At 39.8% G+C, this 19,396-nt stretch overlaps 1 protein-coding gene across 1 annotated transcript in view; it reads left to right on the forward strand.

The window, feature by feature from the left end:
* The window catches only part of MCU (mitochondrial calcium uniporter), a 789,736-nt gene that overhangs the window by 221,579 nt on the left and 548,761 nt on the right, over positions 1-19,396 (forward strand). The window lies entirely within an intron of this gene.

Genomic DNA, 19,396 nt, shown 5'->3' on the forward strand with positions numbered 1-19,396 from the left:
CGTTTCACTATGAATCCTCATTAAGTCGTATCGCATTCAATCCCTCCCGCTTGCTCAATCACTACATTTAACTAAGGTATTATTGTATTATTGTTTGCAGCACACGTATTGACTTGTATTATTAATTCAGAGAAGGAACAAAAGAAATGTCTTCCAAAAGCTTTGAGTTTTTTCTTTTTGTCAAAACCGCTGGAATCAAAAATCTCGTGTAATTGCTATCCAACCCGAACAATTTTTTAAAGATGACATTACATTCGAGCTTTAGTACTAGAATTCGTGTGAGAAATATGGTATATTATGCCGTACTTCGGTTAACCCATAAAGCATTGTTTTGGTGGTTGGGGCACTTCGTCTTCACATTCCGTTGTCTTCGAACCAGGCGTGAGAGTTATCGGCTTTATGTCGACGCTCTTTAAGAAATCTCTTTGCGAGCGTGCTCGCGTGCTTGTTTGTGGAGATGAGAAAGAATGTAGGTGACGGTCACACACTTAAGCGACAAAAACGCCAAGCAAAGGAGTGACGGAGATGTGGACAAAGATGCCAAACTCCATCCTTATTACATTTCTGCAACCTTGTTACCGTGAAAAAGATGCTCAATGGAAAAAAAATAATGGCTGGATATTGCTCATTAAAGTTTTTAATAAAATTAATTCTGTTTCTTATGGCTGTGTAATAAGTTTCCGAATGCCACCTGGAGTCAATTCGCTTAGAATAGAAGTATGAGGTACTCTCCTTGATTGCTCGTTCGGTTTTCAGTTAAGTTTTCCTTTAGTTAAAAGTAGAATGACCAGTTAGTTGCTGGATTTCTTTGACACCATTGACTTTATCACCTTAATAACAGGAATCGCGAACGTCAGTGTGTCCAAGAGGCAATCCCATTTCGCAAGTGTGTCAACGTCCTGTATTGTTTGCCAGCGTTAGTCATAAATGGGCGTTAGACGTCACACGATCCAACGCGGTTCCTCCACCCATGAAAATTTCCCGTCATTCCCAATGTATTTTTCTATGGCGCCATGAATAATTCGAGTGATCTCTCTTGCTCTCTCCCTTTGGGTGGTTGCTCTCAGGCCATTGATTTTAAGTGTCTGGCCGTGAATTACGTCTTAATGCGATTCGGGGTTCTTACCGTCCATGAATAGTCAGCCGTTTGTTTAGAGAAACATTATTCAAGTGAATTTAATTAGTCCCGCTTGCGAGTAAAAAGAAATTCAGCTGTACATAATTTAGTTTTAATTAAATTGTTTGGAAACGGAAAGAAAGGTTGAGTTTATTATCCGTGCAAATATTCATACCGGCGCATAGTCATCTCCGGTCCACATGGAATCGGACAGAAAAGTATATCATATGCCTTATGCGTGGAAAAACCATCGGTATATTAAACCCCCAGAACCTCTTTTGCAGAAGAATGTTTAAAATAAGGTAGTTGCCTTATTTAATTTACCCTGGTTAGACAATTGGATATATTGAATGCTGAAAAAGTTGGGAGTGCGAAACAAGATAACCAGCGATGTTAATTACTGTAACAGATGTAGGCATTAATGTTGTATATACTATAATTCTTTGTTTTAAAAAATTCGGATAAGGTGGGAAGTCGTCATCAATCAATTAGAAATATCTTTCTTGTCAGTTTATTACTTTGAGGAAGAAATATAAATCCACTCTGACCTATTTTCAAAATCTTTTCTTAAAAAGTTTTCTTGGTTAGCGGGCACCGCATATTAACGCGACAGAAAGTATGCTCGCATTGGCGAACCTATTCATGTCTTCCCCCATCACATTGTCCAAATCTTTTTATGTAAAAAACTTTTTTCGTCGTTTCATATCAAAAGTTTTAAAGTTCATTCAATTTTAGGTTTTGCATTTGTGGCAAGAGCGGATCGAGATGTACGGTCCATGTATCTTCTGTGCTGGCTTTCCCCGTTTCGTGGGAAGTAAGCTGTTGAATTAAAATCGCTTGTGTATTTGCTGGTTGTTTTAGGTTACACCCTCCGCGTTAGTAAGTGTTTAGTTAGGTGCAATGGCCAATCTAAACTACAGGTACGCGAAAATTTTCCAGTTCAGTTACCTTGTAATTTACCCCTCTAGTTTTCATAATTGGTATCAGTGATAAGCGAGTTACTGATTTTGTACGTGAATGGAAAATAATGCAACCATACTCTCGGGAATAAAACAATTCTTCGTGTGCGCGCGCTAAATTATTTTTTCCACGAAATCATATCAAGATAACTAAATTATTAATTTCGTAATTATTAGATATTCTTCATGGCCATGGATTATGAGAGTTACCCTCGAAATGTAGCAATACTTCCTAGAAAAGCTGACAAACAATCATTCTATGTCGTGGCCGCTAATGCTTTTACTTTCCCGATTCTCGTCTTTCGCGCCTCTGAGGTTATGCTGTAAATTCTCTCCGCGGATGAGGCTTTTCCACTTGTTTTCGCGTGGAATAAAAACAATTTTCGTCGCTTTCACTTTTAACATCCTCCAGGGAAAAATAACATCATTAGACGAAAGGAAAGACGAAAAACAATATGATCGTATATTCTATCCGTTACCACACACTTTTGAAGAAAAATATCTCTCTTTGCCTAATCACGATATCCAATAAATATAATGCGTTGCGTGCGGTGCTTAATATTCTGCGCAACCCTCCGTGGAATTGAGTTTCTTGACAATATCTTTAGTCAATAGAATTGGTGTCCTTTACATGAGCGTCGTTGGTCATGGCTTGAGTCGGCGCTGAATGTGTTTATGAGCCAATCACAGCCTAACTTGGATTGATGTTGAGAGATTAAATTATGCAATAATATAGGTAATAGCATTTTTGAATAAAATTTGGGATGTGTAGCCAACACGATGGAATAGTTGTAGTAGATGTCATTGAGTGGTATTTGGAAAAGACGGGCGCAATGCAGAAATTTAGGTGGGGCATATGCCTCGTTATTTTTCAATGAGTTTTAGGCTCAAATGAGTCTGGAAACCGGATACCTGCTCAAAAACCCCGGAAACAGTCGGAAAATTTGCATTAGTATTGTTCATGTCACCACGGGATAGCCCGAGCAAAATTGAATGTTAGGTACCAAAATTGATCTCCTGAAAAATATTTTTCTCCCGCCAAATGCAAATGTTGCGCTGGAAAAATGGTCTGATACCTGGGTAATAAATAATTAGCAAGAAGATAGAGATCAACAAATTTCCCTACATGTGAAAGTTTCTCGTTGTTTAGATATATGTGTCCACATTTTTAACGAAACCATGTTTCACTGTTTCCTGTTTGTCTTCGATTGCGTGCAAAAGTGGTATCTCTATTTACTCCAAACGAATTTTCCTTCGGTGGTTTTTTTTATTAATCCCGGGCCCCACTGGGGTGTTGAGGAGGAGATTAGGTACCTGACGAGCGAATCCACCCTCTCCGTGTGCGTCATTCTCGGGTTTAGTCGGCGAGTGTTTACACCGTGCCCAAGGATGTAGCTCTAATCCCATTTGGGCGTAGATGCTTTTCGCCCCGTTTTAGTGGGTCCTGCGCGGTCTTTGGACGTCGCCCTGTTTATGTTTTTGGTCGCGGCGGTTATCTAAATCTACTGTGTTCAGACGGAAACGTCTCAAAAGTAAGAGGAGAACATTTCCGTTACTTTCCTCAAACTTATTAAGCCTTTTTGACCTTCTTGCTTAACAAAAATCCAATGCCTTGATAAACCATTGAAATTTTCGTTGTTGTACATTTTTCTATTTGGCGTGTTAGTGTAGGAGAGAGTTGGGAGAAATTTAAAGGAGTAGGAGTAGTGAATTCGGAGCATTTTGATTGGAATGGATATTGAACCCTGCGATTAGAGGAAATGGCGTTGGGCAAGCGTGTTAGGGAGAGTAAAAAATAGGCATATCGGATGGCATGAATTGAGGCAGAAAGTTTGCGGTTTTAAATAAGGGTTTATTGTATTATGGATCATCAGTTTTTGTGAGGTGGTCAGTGATTGTATCCAAAAACTGCCTCAACCGGTAGATCACCGTTAATAAAAGAAAAGAAGATAATTATAGTTGCAACGGCATGGACCATATGTATAAAAATTTGCAGCTTTATAGTTAAAACCATATAATTAGTAATGCAGATAAAAATGAAGTAATCGACCAGTACATTGTTTCGATAGGATGTGGGTACACTTCTTCCTCTACTAAGCTCAACGGCGTGCGAAAATCATGCATATAGAAGGCTTTTAGTTCCGCTCCTTGTGCTGCCTATGGTTACCCAAGAACATCTGACACCCGAAAAATGACAGCTTGGGTGAAGCTGAGGGTGCTCCGAGGCTTCATCAGGACTTGAACCTGGCACCCGGATCCATAAGCCAACGTTCTATCCACTGAAGTACTCGTACCATACCCACAATAATACAAAAATGTCGACTGAATTCCGAATTTGAAGAATTAGTCTGTAGAGAAACACGCTCGATGATTATCCGCCGTGTCAAATTTAAATAATCCAGTTATGGACATGTACAGCGTGTTTTGTTGCGATGAATTTTCATATGTTGCTATTCTGGTGCGTTGTGATTTTAACTACCTGAGCATTTGAAAAAAAACCCCGAAAGCCAAGATACTCCATTAATACCTTGTTACCTCATCACGTCATCATTATTACCCGATGCAATGAGTTCAGGTGCGAGTTCGCGTAGAGAAATCTTTGAATTCCAGTATTGCTGGTGTGCACGTATGAATCTTCAGATTCTGTGGGAAGCGGCGATAGAACCACACGTTACGAGAGCGGAATAAATCGGGATGCTCCCGTATGAGGTCATCGAAAGAGGGACGGCGGTAAGATGGCCCGTCAGATACGGCCGAAGACCCTCCCGGCCAGAAAGAGCCGCTTTTGTGTTGCTTCGTAAGGAGAGCCTAAACTAGACTAATTGGACTAAAGCCAAGAAATAAATGAAAGGATAAAAGAAGCAGGAGGTCGGGAGGGAAGGAGAGAGTCTGACGGGGAAGGAAGAAAATGGAGGACGTGTGAAGAAAATTCGATCCAGGTAGTGTGAAGACGGTGGATGAAGGGATCGGAGAGGTTGGCGGTGGAGAAAGGAATGATGCGAGGGCCTTAAGAAAAGGAAGGGAGTGTCAGATGAGTAGATTTGTTGCGGGGGTCATTAGTAAGGGCAGAGGGATATTAGGAAAGGTCTGGCGGAATGACTTTTCTCCTCTGCCCTAGTTTTCGACCCTTTCGACCTTATCCTTCTGATGGATGGCCGAATGCGCGGGGATAGACGAAGTATTATTACCATTTGGGCGAAATGGACAACGCCCGCCTCCATTTAACGCTTTGGTCGTTTCGGCAGCGAATGATATATGATGAACGACGACTATAAATCTTAGTAATCGCGTTTGAGGAGCTGCTCAATGGATTCCTTTCGTTGATTAGGAGGCCCCGGGAAATATTTTGGGGCGGAATATTTTTGGCATTGCTGGGTGAAATTTCCAATAATAAGTGATGGCCGAAATGGTGAGCAAACGAGATTATAGAAAAGTGGGAACACCATTGAAGACGTTCGGAATGTAAAGATTATTTTATCAAGGTCAATATGTAGCCGTTGCCCCCCTTTCATCCAACTTAATACCTATCTAGTATTACAGCTAGAAGGAACATTTCACACGGGTATGTTCAGCATATTTTTTGCAATGGAAGTTTTATTGAGTTATTTTGTGGAAGCATAATACTTGTGCAGATGGAGGTTGTCGCGCAATGAGTTACCGAGTAATTAGCGCTTCTCGCTTAATTTAATGTTACAAATTACGGAAAATGAAAATGGATTACTCAAAATCGATGAAAATTTGTCAGCCAAATGTAACATTTTGTTTCAAGCTAATACCTTTCATCATTCAATTAATTAATATTAAATTAGGACTCCAGCACCGGTGGCTGCGGCTCCAGAACCACGGATCTAATTCTAAACCCTTGCACTGATCTCATTAAATTTTTTTATGATTCTCTTTAGGACCCATAAGGGAATTATTGGGTACGTGACATTTATGTACATTCTGTGATAACCCCTCCTTCTCGTCCCCTTAACACAGATGGCATTACCTTAAGTACCAAATACCTCTTTGTTTATCTGATTATTTGATAAATTTCTGGTATTTGGTTGAGTACTAGATCGGAAAACATTTCCGCCGCGCACTGAAACATTACCTCTTAAAAACATTTTAACGGGCACTCCGAGAATCGTCATCGTTCATCGTCGAATAAAATTTCATATGACAACGGCTTACAAGAATTTCAAAAATTAGAAACAGTCGTTGCTATTTTCAAGGAATTATTTCAAGATATCTCTTCGGACCAAATTTTCTGAATCATTGATACGTTCTATTTCCCACATCTGTGGCAACTCGAGTTTATTGATCAGTGAAGCAGCCGATAGGAAACGCGTCATACCTTAAAAGAGTTTTTATTTATTTTTCGACGCCGTAGTGGAGCAAGTTGTTGTCCCTTGTAATATTGACGTGCATTATCTATAAAAGATAAAATGCTATCTGGAGCCGAATGCGTTCCACTAATCTATTACATCCATTAAAACTACTGGTATAGAGCACACCCGGTTGTGATTCATGGTAAGACGAAAGACTTTAGCTGGAAAATCTTCGTGTTTTTTGCCGTGTTCGTTTAATTTTTTACGGAAACAATGATTAAGTTTTTCTCATTTTTAACGCCTTAATACTCTTGGAAAGGATTAGTTAATGTTAGAAGGCTTAGTGTTTTCCTTGTTTCTCGTTGAGAGCACAATTTTACCTTATTAAGAGAATGCATTAATTATTTGATGGGCTTTTTATGTCTCTCTCTCTCATCTCCCCTTCACCCGTGACCAGCTAATATACTGATTTGCTACTCTCGAGGACCTGGGTTCGAATCTGGGTGAAGGTAGAGTTTTTCGAAGCTATTCCGATCCCTCTTTGGATGCCATGTACATGGCTCTTCAAGTTGCCTTCGCCGTCTGTCAGATGGGACGTTAAAAATTCGGGCCCCTTGGCGCCTTTGTTAAGAATTAACCAATGCCGACGCCGGGTGTATCTCCACCCTCCACCCATTCCCCGAAAATCCTACCTATACCAAATTTCCAGCCAACCCTTATGGATCTGATGAACTCAGCTATCGCTCGCTTCTCTTAATTACTACTACTGCATGATTTATAGAACGCCCTAATAAATGACGTGCTATTATTTCAATCCCTCATCCCGGTGTTTTGCCTTTAAACGAGTAGAACTTTCATTAATTTACCGGGAACTCACAAGAATATTTATCGCATTAGTTGTCATTACGATCGATATTTTATAGGTCACTTTCCTCGACTGCTATTTTTGAGGTACCAATGGAAATGAAGATTCTATTCAACCCTGAATTTTCAACAACAATTCTAATTGAGTCCTTAGTACAAGTGTGAAACTTATATTAAGCGTTTTCTCCCAGTGATTTCCGTTAATTTTTACCCAACAATGTTGACATCTACGAGGGGTTCCTATATTTTAAGCCCATCCGCTGTGGAATTTAGAATCGCGAAGCCCCTTACGGTGTGTGTGTATTTCACTTCACATTTTCTCCGTACAACTTTCGAATGGATTTATATTAACACATCTTTCCGTATCATTCTTTTTGCATTGGAAATTACAAACCGGATTTGTTTGCGAAAGTTTGTGGAGAAAGTATGTATTCAGCCAAGGTTCATTGCCTGTTGGCTAGCTCAAGTGATGATTATCTAGTATATCTTGACTTATGCACCGTCTCCTGCATGTATCCTCACTTAATTAGGGGATGACCATTGATTGATTTTCTTTTTCTAGATTTTGTTGGACACCTTTTCCTAATGTCACTCTTTTTTTACGAATTTTTAAGTCTTAAGGTATTATTGGGTACATGACATCTATGGACATCCCCGGTCAGTCGCTCAATTCGTCCCCTTTGCAATATATGACGATATACGAGTATATATATTTGGCGAAATATGTGTGTTTGTTTGGAAAGAGCGCATGTATTCTATAGTGCATGAACACCAAAAATAAAGCTCGAAGAAATAAGCGGAAACCACGGTTTAGGCCCCACATGGCAACTAAGAAATGTGCACTGGTCCAGAAATGGAGGGTTATTAAACTATCCCCTTCTTTACAGTTCATTTTTGATGATAGCACCTACCCGTTTCTAAAATAAAACAAATTATGAAAGCAGAAATTTACTGTACTTAATGTAACACAAAATCATTGTGAAGATTCGGGGTGTTTTGGTGGAAATTTGCAATGACTTGGTCAATCAGAATGAATGTACCATAAAAATCACCCCAGAGCTCATTTGAATGTATCGGCTGCTATCAAATAAAAAACCTTTAATCGGTCTATCCATTCGCTCTGGTTTAAGAGATAGTAAAGGCCGATACTTTTTGGAATTCCATTATGATGAAAGGGAAGTATATAAGTATTTGCGTTTCCATTGAATAGATTTTTAATACCGTCTAGTTTCCCTAAACTGTAGGATTATGGGGAATAGTCCCGATGACGTTACACTCTAGCGAAACTAGTTAGCAGTCAAAATCTATTACGTGGAAATGTCCTATGCGTCACTTATCTTTGATCGCTTGGTTTTCTTGATTTTGCTTCATAGGCTCCTTTGCCGAAATCAGATTTATTCGCGGCAAGACTTTATAGTACTGTGGAGTAACATTCGGGAAATATTGATTTTACACTTCTAAGTTATCAAGTGAAATCCGAGCGATATACCCTTGAGCAAGAAAACAGTGTTTTACTCGTGCACAAGAAATATGCTCATAATTAATCTAGGCTCTCAATTCCCTTTCAACGTAGGTGTCTACTGATATTGCGTTCGCGTTCTTTGACATGGGGCCGCGCATTGGAGCTTAAATATCCCAGGACGCTGGAACGACTCGGGAGTCCCACGGTAAAGTTATGACTCGTAAGTGTTCCGAATATAGCTTCTAGGAATTTGACTATGGATTTTGATGCTTCCTCCCGGGCCAATACCTGTCATCGTTTCAACCCTTGTAGCATTCCCATCTCAAGGAAATCGCAATACTGATGCAAATTGATTCACGGGTGGTTGGATTCTCTTCTTTTACCAGCAGTTGAACGGAGATTCGGAACCGGTAGGGGCGCATTTAGTAAACCTAAGGTATGAGGATCAACCCGGGGGGCCACAAGAGGAATGTGCTACTTCCGCGGGTGGGATTCGTAATGTGCCATGGCGGGATCCTTTATGAAGCGGTAATGAGAGGTACGTACGCGAGATATCGATCAATGATTTGCCTTTGGAGGAAAAAACCTCTGTTCCTCATGGGGCCCAAATGAAAAATGAAATGAAACCGAACATGTAAGTGAATGTCGTGGAAAAATCGTGTAATTTAGTCGGAAATTCAATGGAGCTGATGTTAGTACACATTTGCTTTTTTTCAGAGCATTGAGCGAAAGCTTCTAATGTATTTTTTACATCGCAAAGTGCATGATTAACACAGCTTCGGTTTGAGGAATAATGATATTTTGTCCCGTGGAAAATACACAGGAGACAAAACACATCTACCGCATTCTATTGCTTACATAATATCCAAATATAAATATTAGCATAATTAAACTTCAATTTCATTCAATTTCAAAGAAACTGCGGGAGATGCCGCAGTTTCTTTGAAATTTGTCAAAGTATAAACACCATAAGTGTTGAAGGTTGGCTTTAACCTCGTGGACAGTGGCGCGTCGCGCACGAATACGAATGCCTGTGACATTGTATGCACGGCATTTCGTCACAAAATCTAGTTCCTTTAAAAGCCCCAAAATTTCAGAGTTCAAGAGGACGCCTCGGTAGCTTAAGAGCCTAAAGCAATCGACCGGATATTGAGGGATCTGGGTTCGAATCCCAGTCAAGGTGAATGATTTTTACACTCTAAAATTGTTGCATTGCAATTTCATTCTTATTCAGTAACAATTGTTTTAGCGAAGTTGGGTAATATTCCCTCTGCTCTTCATTTCCGAACAAATTATTTTATTTCCTCCTCCACAGACGTGAATGTTACGTTTTTCAGTAGATATTTAAAGTATTCCCCGTTTGGATTTCCGGTCTAGTTTTGGAAATCTTTTTTCCCATTATTGTCTTCTGGAAGATTTTGTGCCTCAAGAGTCTATCCTGCACATGCTTCTTTTTTTTATAGCAGTGCCCTCTAAAACCACTCCTCTCCGGAAGTACTTTTTCGTTGGTGATTCGTGTCGCCCATTTAATCTTAATCGTTAATCTTGGGCACAGAATGTTCATTGTCCAATATTTTCTTCTCTCTTGCTATCGTCGTATCTGACTCATAATCATTAATTACCACGGTTCTAATGGTGCATTAATTTCCTTGATTTTAAACTCGTCCAATTAATTTTTGTTAACACCAAATCATGAAAAAATATAGAAGAGATAACCTATTGTTCTCAGAAAGGTTCGATTCGGGGACTAGCATCGTAAAAAATAATATTGCCCAACATGTCTTCAAGTGCTGTCCCATAAAATCAAAATATTATCTACATACCTTACAGAATTTGACCGGTTATTTCTCGAAATATTGTTGTTGATTTGATCCATAAAAGTGCTGTGAACCATTAGTAAATACACTAATTACTAATTCTCTTCATTAATGCATTGGGGCAATCCAGAATTATATTCATTAAAATCGAAGTCAGAGTGAAAGTAAAATTTGACCTGTACATTTTAGTTATGGTTGAAATATCCTCTATTATTTTTGTCAACCTAAGTCCATGGGTTGAATAAGTCTATCCTATTGCGTCATGTTTATGTTCTTAAAAGGAGGATTACAATTTATCAAACCAAGAAGTAATATCCATGACGCGCATTAGTTATTAATTCTTTTATGAGAATAAGGAATTCCTATTTCAAATATAAAATCAGCCTTGATAAATATTGTATTAATAATTTTGTAGAAAAATTATTCCCCGTATATTTCAACTATAAAATTTCATCGAAAATAGTGTTTTATGAGACACACATCTAAGGGGAAATGCTGCAGACCTATAAGCTAGGACCTAACTTGAAAAATAGTTATGCCCAATCCATAATAATTAACAAAATACCTGCGTATAAGCGTCCATTCTATATCATCCAACTTTAATCACCCTTTCTCAAATGAAAAGTATTTTATTTCTTTAACTTGAATTAATTTTTACCTTTTTCACCCAGGCGAAGGAAAATCTGGTCGCAATTTTTCACCGGCAATGAAGGCTTTATAAGACTCGTTTTTCAGGCTACGAATGCATCTATAATGGCGAAATCTTTATCCAATGGGGATATTTTCATTCATTCAACAAAACAAAGAATGAGGTCATTTTTGCCTGACCACTGAGGTATCCCAGTGGGCAGGTCTGAATAGGAGGTAGGCTCTTCTGCAATTTCCGCGACCAACTTGGGAAGAAGAGAGACTGCGGTGCTGCGACTAGACACAAACTTCGGCGTGGTCGTGCATCACGAGCATCCACCTGCTTTCGCGGGAGATGAGCACAATTCAGTGGGAACGCTGTCGGAAGAAAGTGGGAGGAAGGAGTTCCGAGGAGAGAATTAGTTCGTGAGGGGGGTTGGGTGGATAGTAAATAAGGAGTTTAGAAGAGGGAAGGAGGGCGGAAGAGCGGACTGGAATGAAATATTCAGGCTTGGCTCGGGGGGAAGGGGAGGGATAGAGGATTTTGGCTCAAGGCTGTGTGTGCGTGTGTTTACGGTGTTGGACCTACAGTCCAGTTTCCTTCCGTAGGATCAGGGACGAAAAGTTTAGGGATTAAGGTGAGAAATGGCGCCGGTGGTAAGTGCAGGAGCCTCAGTGGCGGTTCCTTCATTTACCGCCTCTCAGCTCGGCAGTGCTAATCAAGATGATTCGCGGGTTCGAATCTTTCAAACGTGATTTTAGTTTGCCTAGTGTTTATAATTATTTTCGTCGTTATTAATGTTTTGATAGCGGATCTAAATACTAACTTGACTGGTTATAGGTTATCTGTTCAATTAAAAATATCGGGTAAAAAAGTGCTAAAACTGAGAGATGCATAAAAAATAGATTTGCTACTTCTAGGGCTCCTCGAGGATTCTCTATTTACGAAGAATTAAAGAGTGGTATAAATGCATAACCCCTAAAGACTTTCAATCTATGGAAAACCTTGAGACAGTTGGAATGCCGGAGACATTGTACTGAAGGAATGATCTAATACTAGATGTGTGGCGAACGAGCAAAATTACTCTAGGAATGAGACAGCCGACGGTGAGTGGAGGTCTTGTGAGCACCCCACACATACACCTATATAATCACATACACTCGTTTCGCATGATACTGAATGGAGGATTTTCACCTAACTCTGCCTAACGAAGCATTAGTCTCCATGCAAGATATTTTTCCGTGAATGAAATTTCTATCCTGTCGAATTCATTGATCGAGGGAATGTTATCTTCAAATCAAATTGGCGTGTTGTTATTTAAATAGGCCATTCAGTTTTAATTATTTTCGGAGCCAAGCGTGAGCGAAATTCATTGCCATTGCCTCGTTAAATGTTTCCTTTATCTTCAGTAGATAAGAAACTTTACTGTGCCGACCCAATTCAGGTTTAATGAAACTTAATCAATAAAAGAACGAGAGGAAGGCGAAAGAAAGACGAGATTTGCACGAGTGATTTCTTTATTATGTGCTCCAATTTAAGCCGACCTCTGGGGAAGGTTTTGAATGTAATAGGATCAGGTGAATGAGGGAATGGAGAAATTCGTTGAAAGGAATTTGGGAAATGCATTATTTGGATTGAATCCGGCAGGTCTGCTCGAATTCGTAAGTTTTCACCACACTAAATTCTTTGACGATTGGCATGTAGGCTCCAAGCTAAAGGAATTTTCATTAAGCTCAACTCTAAAAGCCCTTCACTTGACCACTAACCTTCACATTTCTAAACTCTCCGTTTTTGACCTTACTCAATTTGAATCATTTAGCTTGAAGTCATATAATGAACAACTAGTGAATTTCTTTCTTTTAATAAACCATAATGGATCCATGTACGAGTCGAGTTCAAGGTCTAAAGACTCCTAATTTTTATAGCGAACTGCTCATACCTTGTAGTTAAGACGTCTTTTACTTCTCAGCATGATCTCCAGACGTGCATATACTATTACGTACATACGCGTATTATGTCAACGTCGGCGTCACGCCACCTGAGAACATTTCTTTTGGGGTTCTTTTTGCCCCCTGGAATAACGGGCTGGTCCATCCATGACCGAGGCTTCTTGAGTTCGCTCTCACACGACGTTTGGCTTTATTTAAACTTCCGTACCTACGAGCGCACATTTTCACATCCGTAATATTATCACCGCATTCCTCACTCCTATGATGTTGAACGTCGATAGGCGTTAAATCACACGATTGGAGAAAGCAAATTTCATGCTTTTCTTGTAAATTGAACGACGCCGCGTATAGTGTCGAAAACTAATCTTTCTAGCACCAATTCTATGAACCCCTGAGTACTGTACAGTCCAGTCTATATGTAATATACATTAAAAATGTCCCCGTTTGCTTTATTCGTAAGAATGGCTTCTAGGTATGAATGTTTTCCCAAGATATGATATGAACAGTGATACTTTTTCAATGCGGTGTCATAGGCTACTTTTGCGAGCAACAGTTTAGTTAAATTGGTGCAAAAACGCGCACTTCCAACAACTTCAGAGTTTCCCACTGTACGTAAACACCGGTATTTAACTTTCGTACTGTAGCGTACATGTTCGTTCAGCGCGAAACATTTTTTAGTGCAATGGTAGCATAACCTTGTATGTATCTAATGTGCGACTGACGCCCAACGTGTTTGAAGTTGTGTTTTTTATGTTTGTCAAACAATGAAAGTACTGCTGAAAATATTTTTAGGTCTCTAGACAAACCTTTCGGAGAATTTTTCTGTGGTTAAACCGGATACCTTCAGTAGAAGTTTATAACTTGATGCTTTAGAAAATGCCTATTTAGGAAAGATACAAGGTTTTTATAAAACGTATCGGTAACAATTTTTTCCAGACGTGTGTGAGAAGTACTGAATTCAGACCATCGGTAAAATGTAAACAAAATCGCAGATCGTATTGGAATTGATAAGATGACACCATTATCACTGAAAATTTGGGCATGCGAAAGATCCTCGTTAAACGCGTCCTGAAGGTCTTGACGGACGACTAAGAGCAGAATCGAGTGTCTGATTGCGAAGCCCTTCTGCAACGCGATGCGATGATTTGTCAAATGCTCCTCAAAGGACACCGCCCGAGGACCCTAAGTGCCGTCAAAAAGCTTGCTAGCGTACCCTTAAGGACCTTTCCGAAACCGCCTAATAGGGAGCCTTCGAGTCGTGAAAAAAGCCGCTGGCAAAAGTGTGTTGACGCTCAAGGGATGTAATTTGAAGAGGGTTGAGGCATTGTAGCAATATTTGAAATACATTTATTTTTTCGAAACTTTTCCCGATATTTTTAATGCAAGCCATGTATTTTTGTTGTTGGCGAATTTTTCATTGGGAATCAAACCTCTTGGTAAACCGTGCCATATTTTGTCCAAAAACCATTTCCGCAAACCATATTTTTTCTGAAGGATCTCAGGTTTTCCCGGCGTATGGTATCCAAGAAGTTCTCTCGGGTTTCCCACTGGGTCAGGTTGCTGTACACCGACGTTTTGATGGCTGACCCTGCCATCGTCTTCAGGGTGAAGTCGAAACGTCGGTGTACTACAACCTGACCCGGTGGGAAACCCGAGAGAACTTCTTGCATATTTTTTTCTTTTTATCAAAATTTCTAAGCCTGGAAATGGATTAATTTCTGTTAAGGCGAAATGAAATTTTGGATTTTGTGTTCCGAACCAAGAATTTAACCCCAAATCGAACTACCACTCCACTTGCATTCGGGATTGCCGTAAAAGTGTTGTACTAATTATATTTGCTCACGGTAATTATTATTCATAATCATTTAACCCATAAAATTCGCTTCCGGGGGAAACGATTTTCGCAGACATTGTCATCTGTATCACCGTTATTCATCTATCTCACCACATCCGTAAAAGGTCTTGGTATCTTGGTCTCCATCTCCCACTCCATATTTAATAATTTCGCAGTACACAACTTCGTCCCAACTTCCCAATCCCAATTTTTAAGTGGTTCGGTCTCATTATGTGTGTTCCGTGCTTGTGCTCTCTGTGTTGATTTGCAATAGTTTCGTAAGATGACGACCGCGGAAGTCGCGCATATCCAGCTGCCGGGTTCGACACAAGTCTCAGCGGGCCAAATATCGTAGTTGCCGGGACTCATTTTATCAATACTGTCCAATGTAAAAATCTTGGGATTCAAAATGGAAATTGTTTCCCAATGCCTTCTACAATAGCGTTTTTAATGCGACACCATCATTTAAAGGCCACCCACATCCACACCCAAGTCACCTTTGCAGCTGTCTAGCTGCGGAAAAAGCGTTGAGCGGACTTACTTTCATCTGGTTCCTACCCTTCGACCTACTCGTAACTCATGGGTGGCCTTACCAGGAGCACATTTCATTGCTCCCGCTAGCATAGCTCCACTAGGCGTTGACATCTTCAACGATTTTTTGTGAAATGTATAAATCTACATCTACATCAATACCCTGCTAGCCACCAAAAAGGTGTGTGGCAGGGGGTGCAGCACCAGTAGGAAAGGGTGAGGGGGTTAGGGGTTTTGCAAATTGATGGGGAAAAGTGAGGGGAATAAATGGGCTAGTCCATCTTTGTTTGGCATCAATTTTGCGCCATACAATTGATCAATCATGCATAACAAGGTGATATTGAATAATAATTATATGAAAGTCTCTTCATAACGTTAAGCCTTAGGAATTGTATGAAATCCCTGGAAACTGACATCTATAGAATCCGCTTTGACTTTAAGAGAATACGGCTCAAGCGTATTTAAATCTATATCATCTACAGATGAATTTGATGAGACGATTTTTGCATATAATTTGCTTTATATTGGACAATAATCGATGCTCTTCCACTGTGGTAAGTGGGTTTTCTATTTCAGTATTCATGGGAACCGCCTGGAATTTTGCCTTCTATATTTGCGCTAATATCCGGTTCTTTATTATTAAATCCATAACAGAACGTATTCCCTCTTTATGTTTAGCATATCAAACCGTCACGTAAAAAAATAATGTCATTTCTTATGTTTCGAAATCGCATTTATATTTTTGGCGAGTTCTATGGCGTTGAAACGTTTGCCTTTTTCAAACTTAATCTCCACTTCCCTTAAACAAATGCGTCCATTTCTTGAGTGAAATTTGGATTATTCCATCTCTTGACGTTTTTGGTGGCCACTGCTATATTGGCTGACGGAAACGACGATTGCGTCGACTCGCGAACGTTGGAGATGTGAACACGCCGGAGTTGAGGTCTGGCAGGAGAGGGGAAGAAGGCGACTAGACGGCGCTATCGGAGGAGAGGAGATGGACTGGGGGAGGATGCAATCGGGGAAGGGATTATTCGAGTATCCATGGCAACGGCCGGCTCCTTGTGTTTGGTATTCAAGGCGTCGTTGGAGGCGGAGAAGCACTGAGTGAGTGGGTGTGGGGTATGGTGGTAATCATGTCCCGCGGGGTGGGGGAGGAGCCAAAGAAACGGAATGGCGGAGGGGCGCAGAGGAAAGAGGGCGGTCAACCGGGGGTTGAGAGCAGAACTTCGCGCCCGTAAAATGAATGGTTTAGAGGCAGAATGAAAGGGGAAGGTGCAACAGTAGGGATTAATTTTCCGAATAAAAGTTTAAACCGTTATGGAACGGAAAGTTTCTTGTGAAAAGCTATAATCGTGTCCCGATGAAATATTACGGGAGAAAATGGAAAATGAGTTATCTAATCCATACGAATCTGTTGAAGTGTACTCGTACACGCGTTTGTAATTTTAAGTATGGGATCACTAATATTTTTGGACTTAAGGTAGAGCCTGTATCATTTAAATAGTCCGTGTAGGCATTGAAATTAATGTTGTGATGCATTGCCCTGGGAGATTATCAGCAGGACAAGGAAAGAAACAAAGGGACCATGGTCAGCACTAGCATGAAACTAGGTCAGCAAGCTTAGACATGGAAAGGGCTTATGAAAATAGATGAGAATACCCTAGAGGAAGGTATACCTGATGGCGAGATAGAAATGGCTTTAAGGAAATTGAAATCAAATTAGTCCTTGTGAGTGGATAACATTACTGTGAAACCATCTGAGGAACTGCTTTATGGAAACATGGGAGAATGTTTTTGTGAGCTGATTTTGTGAGCATTTATAAGGGAGGAATTAGGCAGAAACATTTCAGCCGATCAGTGTTGGTTCCAATTCCCAAAAAAGGGAAAGGCAGCCATGTGTGAAGACCACGGAAAAATAAGTTAAATTTCGCTTCTTGGTTAATTGAGTTCTCAGTATCATCAATAAGAAATGGGGAGGAGGGCAAATCATGACTTACAGGATGATGTTTGGGATCAGAAAGGGAAGGCATCCGTGATGCCATAGTAGCAATGGTGTCAATAATAGAGATGAACGTAAAATATTATCTGGATATATTTGTTTGTTTCTTAGATATCGAGAAAGCGTTTAATAATGTGTATTAAGGAAAACTAATGACTATTTTGCAGAAAATCGGAATAGATTGAAGAGATAGGAGGCTAATCCGTATTCTGTATAGTCTCAGACTACTCAGGTGCGAGTGGCGGATGGAAAGTGGGACTGAGCAGCGTTGCGAAGAGTGTTGAGACAGGGGTGTCCATTGTCACCTGTGCTGCTCAGCATATTACACTATACGTGTGTGTGGAGGAAGTGGTTCAAGAGGCATGGGAAGAACTGGGGAAAGGAATGAGAGTTGGTCGTAAAATTTATAACACTCAGGTTTGTGGATCATAAAATTTTAGTTACTAAGTAAGCCAAAGGGTTGCTAGCCGTGTTAAATGAATTGGTAATTCAGTGTAGTCGGTATGGGATGAGAATAAATGACAAAACAAAGATTATTTAATTTTCGAGACGAAAAAACTAAGATAAATAATAAATAAAGGGGTTCACGAACTTGTACTGGTGTAACAGTTTGCCTATCCAAGAAGTGTTTGGACTAAATTCTTCAAAGTAATATGGACAAAAGAAGAAGAATTGCGGTAGGTAAAGACGCTTTATTAAGGGAGTAAGTATTCAGTAAGTTCCGTAAGGATATTAAAAAAAAATCCTCGCCAGAACTTTTTCGAGCTTTTACGAACTTTTCTCGTGTATGAGTGTGGTTTTGTACGGTATGGAAATATGGCCATTGAATCATGATGATAGACGTGAATTGGATGCCTTTCAAATGTGGGTGTGGAGAAGGATGGGAGGGGTGAAATGGGCATAAGGGAAAACTTACTTGGAAGTGCCTGGCATGTTAGGGAGAAGTAAAGGCTATGGGAGAGGGGAGAACGTTGAGCTAGCAACGGGGTAGGAAAAAGAAAAGTACGTTGAACAGATTGAAGGAAGGAAGAAAATGCAAGTGTAATTGTATGTGCGATTGAAGAAGGGCTATTGATATGCTAATTTTTCAGTTTACGCTTTGTTAGAAAAGGCAAGAACATGGATCGTTATATCGTCCTTTTGTCTGTATCCATCCAAAAACTCCCTTAAACAGTAGATTATCAATAGTAATAACTAGCCCTTTATTATTCCTCGTCAATTGATGTGGGCTTGGAAAAATGCTTATTAAAATACCTTGAATCCAAATCGCACATTCGAATTATGTTCATTGCTTGGCTTAATTGATTGGAAATAACTTATAATATTTTCGAGGATCAATTTGTAAGCAAATGGCATGAAAAAGTAGGATATGCGAAACTCCAATAATACTTTGTAGAAATTTAATAACATTTATGTTTCCGTTCTCAATTTTTTATGTAAAGACGTATAAAAGTTTTGCTGTGGGAAGATGTAAGTTAAAACATTCCCGAATTTAAATCTCACAAAATAGATAGGAAATTCATTCCTCTGATCATTCATGGCTTTTTTATGGACAAATTTGAATCCTTTTCACAAGTGCCTACAGTCGTAGGTGAGCAACTAAATGACGATATTCAATCATGCGTGAGATCTCCATTTTAACAAACATATATCTTGTATTTTTAAAGCCTCAGTTGGAACCATACTCGAACAGAATCTACCCTAAACGGATGCTTCCATCTTAATTCCATTTCATTCATCGCGTGTACTGTTAGTGATTTGGTAAGAATAGCTTTTTGTGAGATGAATCAACCCTGATAAGGTTTCTGATGTTAATAAACATGCCTTTGCTCAACATGACTTGATTTTTAGCCGTTTGATAGCGTTGCAGAGTTCAATAAAATTTTTAGATATCCTTCGACTGCGATCCATATTGTGGAA

This window comes from Hetaerina americana, unplaced genomic scaffold, assembly GCF_022747635.1.
Source record: "Hetaerina americana unplaced genomic scaffold, ioHetAmer1.1.p SCAF_15, whole genome shotgun sequence".
Classification (NCBI taxonomy): Eukaryota; Metazoa; Arthropoda; class Insecta; order Odonata; family Calopterygidae; genus Hetaerina; species Hetaerina americana.